This window comes from Python bivittatus, unplaced genomic scaffold (assembly GCF_059951505.1).
Source record: "Python bivittatus isolate LINGU-HERP-01145 unplaced genomic scaffold, Pbiv_v1 ctg000570_np1212, whole genome shotgun sequence".
Classification (NCBI taxonomy): domain Eukaryota; kingdom Metazoa; phylum Chordata; class Lepidosauria; order Squamata; family Pythonidae; genus Python; species Python bivittatus.
Window position 1 is genome coordinate 18,071,696 of NW_028277097.1, and position 14,055 is coordinate 18,085,750.

The following is a 14,055-nucleotide window of genomic DNA, read 5'->3' on the forward strand; positions in this document are numbered from 1 at the left end:
AGGGTTACATTGAAAGGAAGCAACATAGTCAGAGCTAATTGCTCCCTTAAAAATCCTAACTTAGTACTTGTGACTCAGTTGTAAAGTGAAGTCTCTGTTTGCATGTCAAGGAATGGATCTTCTGATGAAAGGAATGCATCAAGTTTCTTAAGTAAAAGATAAAAAGAAACTCTGCCCTTTATTTTTGTGGGAGAGAGTTTCAGAAAGGCGGGGAGAACAGAAGTGCCAGCAAAGAAGCCACCAGCCAAAGAAGTGAGTCACAGAAGGCAGGATGTTAAGAAAATAGCATTCCAACTTAGCAATTAGTTGCTGATTGCGAAGGATTAGGCATGTAAAATAAATCAGCCGTTGATTTCAATAGGAGAAATATGACAGAATCCTGCCAGACTGATGTGTGTGGCTCAGGTTGGCCTCACTGGTCTGCTAGCACCCATCATTTTCAGTTCAAAGTCCCAAACACAAATAAACAAATCAAGGCATAATTTAGAATGTGGCACCCATAGAAGGCAGTACATTTGGGGAAAATTGCAAATAAAAAAATGAGGTATTTCATCTCTCTTTTAAACATGGATAGATTGGAGAACGTTATGTACATCATTCTTTACATTAGAGAAAGTTGCATGTAAAACTGGGCATATTTAGAAATGTTGCACGGGAAGAAAATTTCCAGCATTTTTTTTTTTTATCACAAAATATAAGTATTAAAGGGATTAGGGATGAAGATGGTATTTTTGGGCAGAAAAGGGGTATGTGTCTTGTGACAAGTGGTACATTTTTATTAGCTATTTATTTCTTGAATTGGTATCTTAGTTTCTTCATTAAGTCTACAGGTGAATCCATGACATAATTCCTAGCACAGAGAAAACGTAAATAGCTGGATGAAATTCCTGATGAACTTCTTTGTGTGTGTGTGTGTGTGTGTGTGTGTGTGTGTGTGTAACATTTATTTGAAGTGAGAAGCATGTCTTGATATAGACCACTTGCACACTGCAAGACACCCTTCTTAAATTTGGGAATAAGGTGGTACATTAATACCCAACTAAAGACAAACATGAGGAAGGCTGTAGAGTCAAGTCAAAGGAGACTGTTCTCCTCCTTCTTCTGCAGAAGAAGTGCCTCAAGACTTTAAGAGGAATATCCTTGATGCTTGGCAATTTACTATTTCAAACTTTCAGGAGATCTTATGAAGACCCATTATTTGTCATGCTTACAGATGGGGCCATGAGATCTGTTTGTTTATAGATAGCCCTCAAAAATGAAAAGAGCAGATAAAAATATAAACAGTTTAAGCCATGCAGGAAGATTAATGCTAAAAGAGATGGTACAATCATTTAAGACTTCAAATGAAAGAGATGTGTTTTTATAGATTTCCAGAATCTAGAACAGGTGGTGGCCCAGTGCAATTCCTGGGGGAGAACATTTCTACAGAAAGACACAAAATAACAACAACAAGAACAACAAGAACAACAATAATGCCTTTACCAAAAGGACCTGCCCTTCAAATTCTTAACAGGCCAATAGTTTTGTAATAACAGAGATGGTCCTCTAGATCAGGGTTCCTCAACCTTGGCAACTTTAAGACAGGTGGACTTCAACTCCCAGAATTCCCCAGCCAGCTTAAAGTCCACCCATCTTAAAATTGCCAAGGTTGAGGAACCCTGCTCTAGATAGTGAGGCCTTGAGCTATTTATATATTATAAATATATAGCTACTGTATGTATAGGTTGGTTCCTTAAATTCCTCCCAGTTAGGCAATTGGCATCAGTGGCATCCATGGGTAGGTGTCAGTGTGTGTGTGTGTGTGTGTGTATGAAAATCTGCAAGACAGTTGGTGTGGCATCTCAATCGAAGCACCCCCGTGCAAAAGAGGTAGGGCTTCAGTCACAAAACAGCATGCACCATCTTCCAGATTTTGAACCCTCCCATGGTTGGCCTCTGGTACAGATCTTTTAAAACCAGCTGGGAGCCTACCTGTCCCAAAGTCCAGGCACTTTTCAAGGTTAGCCCCATGCACAGCTCACGGCTGTAGTCAAGAGGAGATGTAACCAAGATGGAGACGACCACCGACAATTCTAACTGGCTCAGGAAAGGCTGCCATTGGCAGCCTGGGTGGAATTGTCAGCAGGAGCTCCTTCCACCGCTGTCATCTGAAAATCCCATGAAAGCCGAGGATAAAGAGCACTCCCAGGCTGAAGGTTGAAGCCCAGTCCCACTTAATGCCTGGCTCAAGAAACGGGTTCAGTCCTGGACAGGCAGCCTTTGCTTGGAGCACACAGTCTATGCGCTGATCCTATGAGGAAGCTGTTTTCCCCACTGGTAGGAGGCAGATGGAACAGCACCCTTTCCTCTCTCCTTCTGTCTCCCTGGGCTGATTACTGATGTGTGTTGGTGCTATGTGTTCAAGATCTCCCACAGCTCTTCACCGCTCTGATTTGTAAAAACACACCTCCTCTGCCTTTAGTCAAATTTTTATGATCCATTTATTGTCTCAACTTTGCCTAGTTGAAGGTAATTATTTCTTAATTAATCATACATAAACAGTCCATATCCTTTGCCAGTCTGGCTGCTAAAAAGAGCATCTATTGCTGGAAATATATAGTGCCAGGCTCCTGCATGTTTTTCATCTCCCTCTGCTGTCACTCAGTTTGGAAGGGAACTCACTTTCCAAATTCTTCCAAAAAAGAAGAGAATTTTGGTGAATTTTTCAAGGGTAAAGCAATGAAGCTATCAGAGTATAATCAAATGTCCTGTCTTTCATTGCATCATTTTCTCTCTTGGGGTTGAACTTTCCCTGGCTTCCCACACTTCCAAGACGTTCCAAGAGAAGATATCAAGAGAGAATTCTTTTCATGGAGCTTTTCAGTGCTTGTTGACATTGCTAAGAGGGAGTCCTTCCCTTGAGAAATTGTTGGAGTATTAATTGATTCAGGGTCATCAATTCAGGCCTGATTCTTGGTGGCCATATAGACAAATGCCTCCATCTTTCCCTGGTGATAATTTGAAACTCTAACCAAGGATTTCTAGTGATCTTTTCCATCATGTCTCTCCATCTTCCAGTCTATGATCTGCTCACATCACACACTGAAGAAGGTGAGTTTCTGCTTGCTGGCCATCAAGCCAAGGAGCAGTTGGTCTTTATTTTGCCCCAGATTGATGGATGGGTTGTTGTTGTCCATGGGACTCTTAGTAACTGTAATGTCGTGTTGCAAATTTCAGAAGATATTGCAGCAGTTAGGAAGAGGAATGATTCAGAACGGGAGCATGTGGGGGAACAAAATGGGGAATATTATGTCCAAAACTGCTTTAATTATCCTGATCTTTGGTGTAATTGCTTCAACTATTCTGATTTTTGTTGGCATAGAAATTTCTTTATCTACACGATCTCATCAAAGTTTATCATTGTCTTCCTCCCTAGGATTAATCTCCTCTACTTCTCCAGCACACTGTCCATCTTTATTCTGCAGCAAGAACACAACATCATCTACCATTTTTACTTATTGCTATCCACTGTAAATTCACTACTGTAAGTATCCTATCTGACGTTACCTTTGTCTTTTAATATTTATCATTAACTCAGACTTCTCATTTTCCATTTTACTTTTACAATGTGCTCTTCTAAGTCTTCTTTACTTTCAGCTAACAAAGCAGTGTCATCTACGTATCTTCAAGCTATCATCTCTTCTCATCCTATGATTCTTTTAATATATTCACTGAATAAATTAAACCAATATAAGTACAATATGCATCCTTGTTTCGCTCCCTTTCTACTCTGCACTATTATGTTTCTCCAAAACCAGTTCTCACAATGGCTTGTTCATTGTAAAGGCTCCACAGAATAATCAGGTTTTCTGGCACACCCAGGAATCTTAATATATTCCACATTCTGGCAAATGATACAGAATCAAAGACCTTGCTGTATTCAGCAAAGCAAAGGTAAACTTGGTTCTTAAATTCTCTGACTCTCTCCATTTTCTGTCTGATGTTAGCTATCTGATCTTATGTCCGTCTGTTTTTTTTGAAACCTGCCTATGTGTTTGCCATTTGCCGCTCTGTGTATGGCTTCATTCTTATTTGTAAGATCTTAAGCAAATGCAGCTTGTATGATAGAATTAGTGCAATGCTTTGATAATTTGCCGAGTCTCTTGTAACTCTTTCCCCTGGTATACGCCAATCTTTTCCAATCTCACATTGTATGGCTTTTCCCCACTTAGCTCCTACTCTTTGGAAGCACCTCCCCTTTAATTTTTATCTGGAGTCTGATCTCTTGAAGTTTAAACAGAATGCTTCTTTTTGCAAGACCTTTATGAAGCAGGAAAAATGTTTCTTTTTCATTATTTGCTGTAGATTTCTACTAAGGTTATGCTACTGTTGGAAATGTTTATCTTGACTATTAGATTGCATTAGGAAATGGCTTATATTGAATTACATTGAATTTTGTTGTGATATTTGCTTAAATTTAAAAGCAAATTATGTATAATTTTTATTTACCTAAAATGGACACTGAATAAAACTCCTCCTGTTTCTCCTCCTCTGGGACACACAGTCTTGTTTGGTATTTGTTGACAGACCACCATTCGCACTTTCGCCAACTCTTCGGTTTTAAATGGTTTAATTAGTTGATCTGCACCTCTTGTTTTCTTATTCGTCAGCTGTTCTGTTGTCTATCCTACCTCACTTTCCAGTGGAATTAGTTTCTGAATTTCTCTCTCTCTTAATTTTTCTCTCATTCTGTAATCCTATTTGTTTCATTTAAACTTTCACATCTGTTTTGTAACCTCATTTGCCTAAATAGCTGAAAATCTTCCTGTTTTCTTTTAATCTCTCATTTCCTTCTTCTGATTTTTCCCCCTCTTTGTTGGCATGATTCTTCCTTAAAGCTGAAATCTGGAGTCATCTGTCATCTGTCCTTCTCACCCAAGATTTTCATCTTTTGTCTCTCTTGGGCAATCATGATACTTCATTCCAGAAGCCACTTGAGACTTTTCCTCTTTGAAATTTTGGAAATTGTTTTCTGCTTTCAGTGTCTCTTATCCCAGGCTCTCTTTTACATATTAAGAGAATTAAATCCATTCCTGACATTGAACTTATTTTCTGACTGCATCATCCTGGTCATACGTTGCTAGCATACCTGTTACTTATCTGAAGGACATAGCAGACCTGACATTGCCCCACCTATCTTGTCAAAGTATTAAATTTCTGCATTTTTGTTTCCATTTTACACAATTCATGGTTTTTAAAGGATGAGAACTCTGGATCCCATAATTGAAACTTAGTCTGACATACTTTATTTATTTATATGATTTATATGGCTACCCGTCTCTTACAGGAGACTCTCCGTGGTATACAGGGATAAACAGCATGAAAACCACAACATATAACCCTCAGCACCTAAGGATAAAATAAGATCCCACGCACAAAAACCCCACATCAACAGCAGTAGAGCTGACCTGATCTTCTGACCCAAACCCATTCAAAGTTGATGATCAGGTAGAAGCTTCATGATTGGTTTTACAGGAACAAGCAATAATAAAGAGTAGAATTGCAAGATGGTGGAAAATTGCCTTCAGACTCTTAGCCTCTCCCCCATCCCCATTGACCATAAAGTAATGGGTTGTAAGTATTATCCACAATCTTCTTTGACAAGACAGAGGGAGGTCACTTAACATTGATGCAGGGAAACATCCAAAAATACTTCCTTTCTGTTCATTTTTCCTTATAAATTAATTTCAAGTTCCACTCTCTATCCACATTATTTGCATACAGATGGCTAAAATATTTCTTCCAGCACACTCTCTCACCTCAGCTTCCTCCCATACCATTTCATTGCTTTTATTCTTCATCCCATTGACTCGGCTGAAGATTCCTTGTTTAGCCCTTTCCGGTCACTTTCCAAATGAAGTTTTATTTCCATTAGAAGATTTCTGTATTTTCTCTGCCTCTTTTAATCTTAACCATTCCTTGTTCTCTTTGCACTGATCTTTTTCTCTCTGCACACATCATACAATATCTTGCTCTCATCCGCATTTTTGCAACAATGATTCTCTTACATTCATTTTTTTCTCATCCACAGCCTCTTTGACTTCATCGTTCTACCAGATAGTCTTTTTCAAACTTCCCATTGGTGCAACTGGTAGCACTCTGTTAAATAATTCTTTTTACTCTCTTGCACCTTCTCTATCTTCTTTCCTTATATTCACAGTTTATGTATTCTGTTGGGAGATTAGTGTGTCTTCACACTTTTTTATTTTTTATACAGGGTTTGTACTTTTTCTTCCTGCAATTGTTCTCCTTCCACTCTCCTTTCTTTGACTTCTTTCCTTTTTTTTTCTCAAGATCCACTCTAAATACTACCCAAAACAGTCCCATATTCAAAACCTCTTTCCATTCCTGTACCCTTCACTAAACAATCAAAGCAATGATTGATATTCATCATTTTGTGTATGAAAAGTAACAAGTGTAAAGATAGCAACTTGGGGCTGCTACGCATCCTGGACATGTGTAGCTCATTTAGAACTGATCTGATGGTAGCTATGAGCAGAATCCTGGAATGGAATCTGGCACATATTTACTTGGCAGCGAGTCCTATCCGGCCCACTGGGCATTATTTATGTGTTACCAGGCAAAGCTAAATAGTGTCTCTGTGGCCAGTTTAATTAATGCTAAAACTTCAGGCATTTTACTTGAAGGAAAATTCCCAAACTTGATTCTTTACTATACATTTTGGAAATGCCTCCAATTTCTTTGCTTATTGAAGCAATTAATATTTCACTTTCTCATGTCAGAGATGTTTTGAAATCATTTGTAAAAAGCCTGAGTATCTGTGGAGTCCTTGGGGTTCTCTGAGCTTGGCTGTTTTCTTGCAGACGTTTCATTACATGACTAGGTAACATCATCAGTGCTAGTGAGTGTAGGGTTTGCTCCCTGTTTGTATACAGTAGCTCGCCTTGCCAGTGTTGGTGGGGGTGTCATTTTCTCCTTGGTAGTTCCTCAATTAGGCTGTTGTTTACTGCTTGATTGTCTGAGTTGGTAGTTCTTTGAAAAATGTGAAGGAATTCCTGGAAGCTTGGCATTCAGACAAGTCAGCCATCAACAGGCACATAGAGAGAAACCACATTTACACACCATTAGAGAATTAAAAAGCTAAGAAAGAAACAAAAAGACCAGAACACATCCTCTCCAGCAACCAATACCCAGATAAGCAGGGATTAACACCAGACAAACAATGGTTCATTCAGCCTAGTTTAGTGGGACGGATGAATTTGAGATGGTAGTTTTGTCCTTCTGGAAAGCCCCGAGAATGAAACCATATATGGACAAACCAGGATTTGGTTGCAATTACTCTTGGGGAATAATTGATTTTGGTCAGCTACAGTATTGTTTTGGGGTATTGTTGACCACACTGCATATCCCTTTGTTATGCAACAGCAGCGTGAGATCAGAGTGTGGATCCAAGTGTGGATTTCCAGAAAAAGTTGGTTCCTCATGCTTTTCATGGCCTTAATTAGGATTCCAAAGAACATTAGTCTTGGTTTCACAGAGCTTAGGGAACCAAGTGTTAGTGAAGAAAATATATTGGGTGAGTCTTTCCCTTACTTTCTTTAAAGATCAGTTGAACACAAACCCCATAACCCCTCTTACTCAGATTTGACTGGGAGGGAGTTGTGAGCGCAAAAGCAATGGTAACACCAGTGTTGTCCAAACTTGGCCACTTTAAGATGAGTGGACTTCAACTCCCAGAATTCCCCAGCCAGCATGGCCAAGTTTGGACAACACTGGGTAACACCCACAAAGCAAAAGATACAAACTCCTGATTATGATGGACATAATATGTAAAGGACGGGACTGCGTGTTTCTGGAGATGCGCAATGGGTACAACGGGACAAGAAGGTGGAAATCTTAGTGGTAAAGCCAAGATATCAGTGTTTCTGTTTGGAATGAATTGCAAATAAGTTAGTACAGTCCCTCACGACAGGAAGGTCTACACCAGTGTTTTTCAAACTTGGCAATTAAGAGGTGTGGACTTCAACATGCTGGCTGGGGAATTCTGGGAGTTGAAGTCCATACCTCTTAAAGTTGCTGAGGTTGAGAAGCACTGGTCTGTACCACTTCCATCTGGCAGTAGAGAATCTTACTTTTTTTTTAATGTTCTTTAAACAAAAAAATCCCTGCAAGGAGAAAGCTAGCATAAGGGGAGGTACTCTAGAATGTATCTCCCTGAATGTGGAATTCTTTAAAACATGCATCCATAGGCAGGCACACATGTTTGAAAATAATTCAGATATTAAATGTCCCTCTTGATGCCTGGAGCAATAGCATCTTTTCTACCAAGCCCTAAGCCATTATTTTATTGCATGTATGAATCTGGTCTGGCAGAAGAACCACTGCCAAAGGAGGACATTCCACAATACAGTTGGGCTTTTGTTCTATTTTTATTTATTTATTGCTTTATTTATTTGTTTATTTATTGCGCTTATATCCTGGTGCAATCTAGTAACTCTCAGTGGCTTCCGCGATGCATAATATAGAAAAGTATTTAAAACTTCCCTGGTATGATTAAAACACCTAATTAAAGTGCAGTCAGAAAACCCTAAAGACAAGGATGCAATATGACTCAAATAAAACAACACCAGTACCAAAATAGAAAGAATAAAAGATGGTGCAGTGCGTGAACTTAATTAGAATGCCCTTCAAAATAGTTGCATGCTTAACCTGTTCCTGAAGACCAACCAGAAGGTCTAACCTGGTCTTATATCAAAACACTGGCATTGCTGCAAAAGAGCAACACTTTTCAGCTTGACACAATAGGACTATGAGCGGTTTCTCCTGGGATGATCTAGAAAATGGGACTGAACAATAATCCTACAGTTGCATAAACATCAGTTGTTGTTGTTTAGTCGTTAAGTCGTGTCCGACTCTTCGTGACCTCATGAACCATATCGTGCCAGGCCTTCCTGTCCTTCACTGCCTCCCTGAGTTTGCTCAGTTTCATGCTCATTTTATTAGTTATATAAATGCTTATATTCCACCAGCAGTATCCGCAGAGGGGGCTAAGGGGGAAGAATGGTGAAACCAACACTGCACTGTCATGCTCCAAGCTCCACCCCTTTTATGCATATGCCATGATGTCACATACGTGCCCCAAAGAGGCAGAAGCTTGCAGGAGGACAGAACTGGAACTGGAATTGATCCAGAGGTGGTTATCTGTCAACCAGATACCATTGACACTTGCAAAAGTCCTGGGAAAGTTAAAATTCCCCAGTCCTCTTCAAATGGGGGAAGAGATGTAACCATTCAGCAGACCACCTTGCTAACATGATCTGCACTCCTGTGTGAACTCTGGAATGGTTCTGGGGAGAAGAAGCGGAGTAATCAAGCAGAGGTGTTCACTTGTCTAAAATGGGCTAGACAGTTGGAGTGACTGTTGGAAGTTGTTTTTTCTCCAGATTAAGGTTGGTTGGTAAACCTAAAGTGGATTAAGCAGTTAATTAATTAGGATTTATGGGATGCTGGGTGAGATTGGGAGAAGAATCACAGACGTGTTTGAGGGAACAATCCTTGGAAGAGGAACAAGTCGATAGATGACCTTTAGGTTCAGCTGGGGATGAAGACGATGGAAGATAAGAAAACAAGAAGATCAAAGCTTTGCCTGCCAAAGAATTAGCCAGCCAGGCACTGATCATCTGCTCAGTGGGAGAGAGAGAACCATGCCAATTAATTAAGTCAGTCTTTTCCTTAAATCTAGAGCGGTACATAGGCATATTTCTAGGAATTGGGGAGTGAGGGCGGTCACATCAATTAGGAATTCACATGTGTTGGGCACCCATTATATTGGGTTAAGATTTGCTGTCTTGGAAATGCTTTTGACACAAGGGGGGAAAAAGCTGATTTGGTACTTTTACTTAGTCTGTGTCAAGCTATCATTTGAGAGGTGGGAAGCTAAAGCGTGCAAATAACTAGACATTTTGAAGCCACTGAAATGTTAAGCTACTCCTCTCCTCTGATAAGGGTTGGTTTAGGTCCAAACTGATTATTTCTGTCTTTGTTTCTGAACGACAGAAGAGAACAATCTGGCAACTGGGTGGTCTTGCCACATCCCCACCACAACTTGAATCTGTGTCTGTGTATCCCCGGTGACAATGTGGTGGCAGTGGTAGCTTCTGCAGATGTCTATGTAGACCACCTTCCTAAGGCAGATACCCCACTCAGGGCAGCAAACAATGATTAAAACCAATAAGAAGTCAAAATCATTGAAATAGAAAGCAAAAAAATATAAACAACAATGATAAAAATCAGATTTAAAAAACAACTAATCAAGGCAGGCAGAGGGGGCAATACAGATCCAAGTGATGTTTTATGTTGTTTGTGGGGTGAACATCTAAAAAGGGAAGCCTTGTCTACCAATAAAACCCCAACAGAGTAAATAAAACTTGGCTTCCCTAGGCAGTGTGCCCAAATTTAAATTTTGCCAAGAGAATACAGTTTTTTCCTCTTCTTCCCCCCAAACATGCCTCTCTCCAGCCCAGTTTGGACAGAGGAGGACCTGACCTCTCCACTAGATCTTGGGAAATAGACAGGATGGTCTCAGAAGTGGTTGTCGCTACGTCTTTGGCACCTATGCCTTTTAAAGACCAGGACTTTGACTGAAATTCAAAATGAAGTTGGTATCTCACCCAGCCTTTGGACTCAAATTAGAAAGCTGGTCATACTATCAGAAAGACATCCCAGTCAGGATCCCAGGGTATGTTTTGGCATCTCTGAACATCTCTTGGACGTCTCAGAGCAACCTTGGCATCTAATTTTTGTTTGAGCATTGCTATGACCCCTCCAACTTGACTTCCACGCTGGCCTCATCTGCTTGAAAGACAAAAGGCTTGAGACCCCCAGAGGCGCAGAACAATGGCGATTAACTCCTCCATATTATGGCTGTGTCTGCTTAATGAGCCTAAATAAAGGGCAATGCATTGGTGTGGAAAACTAAGTGATAAAAATCACAACAGGCCTATTTGCCGCCTTGCTTCATTTTTTTTTTTTTTTTAAATCATCCGGCTGCTGCGATCTAGGCTCGGGACTTGGCAAGGACGGCTTGTTTTGTGACCGTAAGATACATAATGGACAGTGGCTGCAGCATGGAAAAACCCAAGGACCCGTATTCCAAGTAATTTAAATACCAATGCTGGGTTTATTTTCTTTAGAAAAGCAAGCTACCACTGGCATTTAATAACGATGCAAACGTTACTCTGCGGTGTTGTTTTAGCGATGCACAAGCACATTTGTCTGCCAGCAATTCTCATTGTCTTTGGAATCCTACCATCAAGTTTTTTGCACATCTACCTATTTAAATGGTGAAATCTGGCATTGGAAGGCAATGGTGTGATGAAAACTGTAGAACCGGCATTGTCTACATTGCAGAGATCTGCCTTCGGTACAGTCGTTTCCAACTTAAAAAAAAAAAAAGGAATCGAAGTTGCAAATGATTCTAGTAGGAGTTTTGTGTCGATTGTAAGGTGATCGCTTGGCATTTAAAAGTTTCAATGCTTTAATGCTAATTTTCCTGAGCTATCTAGGAGGAGCAGAATGAACAGCAGCATTAATATATCCACATGCACATATTGATCCCCTATAAACAAAACAATGTACGTAGATCAAAGGGAAAGTGTTATTGCTTTATTTTCAAATTGTGTAGAGGGTTTGACTGTGCGCTGGGGTGGAGGGGTTCTTCTAAATATCCAAAGTTGGTTTGGCACTGTGGATCAAGTGCATCAATCTGATAGAGAAAGGATCACACTGAACATGTGCTCCCTTTAAGAAGACTCTGCTTGTGGACATTAATCCTGCTGCGGGGGAGCTTGGCTACAGGATCAGCAAAATTATGCACTGTTTTGCTGCTCAGCTGAACGGTTTCTGATGAAAGAGGGAACCTCCTCGGCCCGTCTACCGTTTGAAAGGAAATCCCACAACAGGTATTTGGAGTTCTGATCACGTTGCTCAGATCCGATCATTTAAAATACGCCACAACGGGAAGATTAAATGAACTAACTGCCAGACATCATAAAAGGAGAAGCACGAACAATTGAAACAATTGAGAGTTCCTGTTCTGTTCCCACAGGTGTGTCAACTCTTCTATTGCAATACCTGTTGGAATGCAGCCTTCCCCCTCCAGTTAGACTTTAGCCCGCCTAGAAGTGGAACAGAATGAAGTGATAGGAGGAGCAACGTCAGTTCAGAACGCTGTTTGGTGTGCATGAAGTATTATTTTTGAATGCTTCTTCTGGAGGAATGAACAAAAATAAAAACAAGAACTGAGTTGGCTTCTGCCTTACAACCTCATGATTCTCTGCTTCTTCTGCCCCAGATTACAGGTAGTCCTCGCTTAACAACTGGCCTGTTTAGTGACTGTTCAAACTTACGACGGCGCTGAAAAAAGTAACTTAGGACTGTTGCAGCATCCCCATGGTCAGGTGATCGAGATTCGGGTGCTTTGTAACTGGCTTCTGACAAGCAGAGCCAATGGAGAAGCTGGCAGTAAAATTGCAAGTCGCGGTCACGTGATGTCTTGCTTAACAGCCGCAGGTGATGCACTTAGCAACCACGGTGGAAGTGAGGTTTTAAGTCCGTGGTCATGTGATGCCTTGCTTAATGACTGCATCACTTAGTGACAGAGTTGCCGGTCCCAATTGTGGTTGTTACGCGAGGACTAGCTGTAGTAACAAGATGGCTTCACCTGCAATGGTGCAGGCAGGCAGAAGTTTGCAAATATCAAGGGATAATATCGATGTCTGTCTCATGTCTGGTTGCTAAGCAAGCACTGGGTTCCCCTCTCTCTGACACTCATTTAGCAACAGAACCTGCTCGTTCAGTCTAACTGGGGGTCTTCAGACTTAGTCTGAAGCTTCCAATAATCTGCCCTTTCAACCCCCTTTTAAACTATCCATGTTAATAACCATGACACCGAACTGCAGCTGAGGCCAGAGACCAATGAGTGACCAGCAAACATGGGATCTCTGTGAATTAAACTCCCACCTAGTTCCCACAAGTACCATTTCATAACTGGTCTTTTGAGTTCTTTTCTTCCCTCTTCATCCTACTTCCTTTCGTGCTGTGCCTCTGAATTTGGGACCTTGTGTGTAACCATTGCTTTGTTGCTGGTTTTGCAGGAGCTCCTCTAAGGTAGGGTGGAAGTGCTGCAAATGAGTAAGAAAAACCAGCCCCTGCTGGTGGGGGAGCCGAGAGAAGCATCAGTGACGGGAGAGCAGCAGCGAAGGACTCTTTCTGCCTCTTTCTCCTAATCTGGGTTTTGCCACAGTTCTTGAAAAAAGAGGATCAGGCTACCCTTTCTTCTCTCCCCAGAAACGTTTCATTTTCTTAGGACCCAAAGAGAAAAGGAAAGAACCGAAGACCAGATTTACCCACGACCACAAAAAAGACGTGGTGAACATATGCATTTGTACCGTCAGAGCTATTAAACTGATGCGAACCAGATGGAACATAAGACAAAGGAATTCACAACTCATAGACTGATTTGAATTCCTTTAATTTCACACAATGAATAACATATGAATAGGATTAACTTTTTTTCTTTTTTTCTTTTTCCTTTTAATAGTTAAGTGCTCTATACTGTGCTAACCTGATTTGGTAGCGAAGACTGGAGCTCCCTTTTAGAAAAAAATGTTTAAAAACCAACATCTAAAATTATGAAAAAAGCATGACATTTTAGCATGCCAGATGTACCTAACCTTCAAATAACAACAAGTCCGTATCCATTTTTTTTTAAATGTACAAAAATGCTTCATGAATAAAAACCGTTACAAAAAGAACATTTCAAACAAATGTACAAGTTTTTTTTTGTCTTGCCTCTATATTCAATAAAATACAAATACATTTTTGCTCTAAAATATGTTTACATACAATCAAAGTAGAACATGCAAATTACACGTTAAAAAAGGCTTTTAAAAACCACTTACAAACTAAAAAGTAGCCAGCACGACTTGCAGAACAATCTTGTGCCCCGTTCATTTTGTAGGATCTTTTTTTTTTTTTAGTTTTTGAAATACAGTA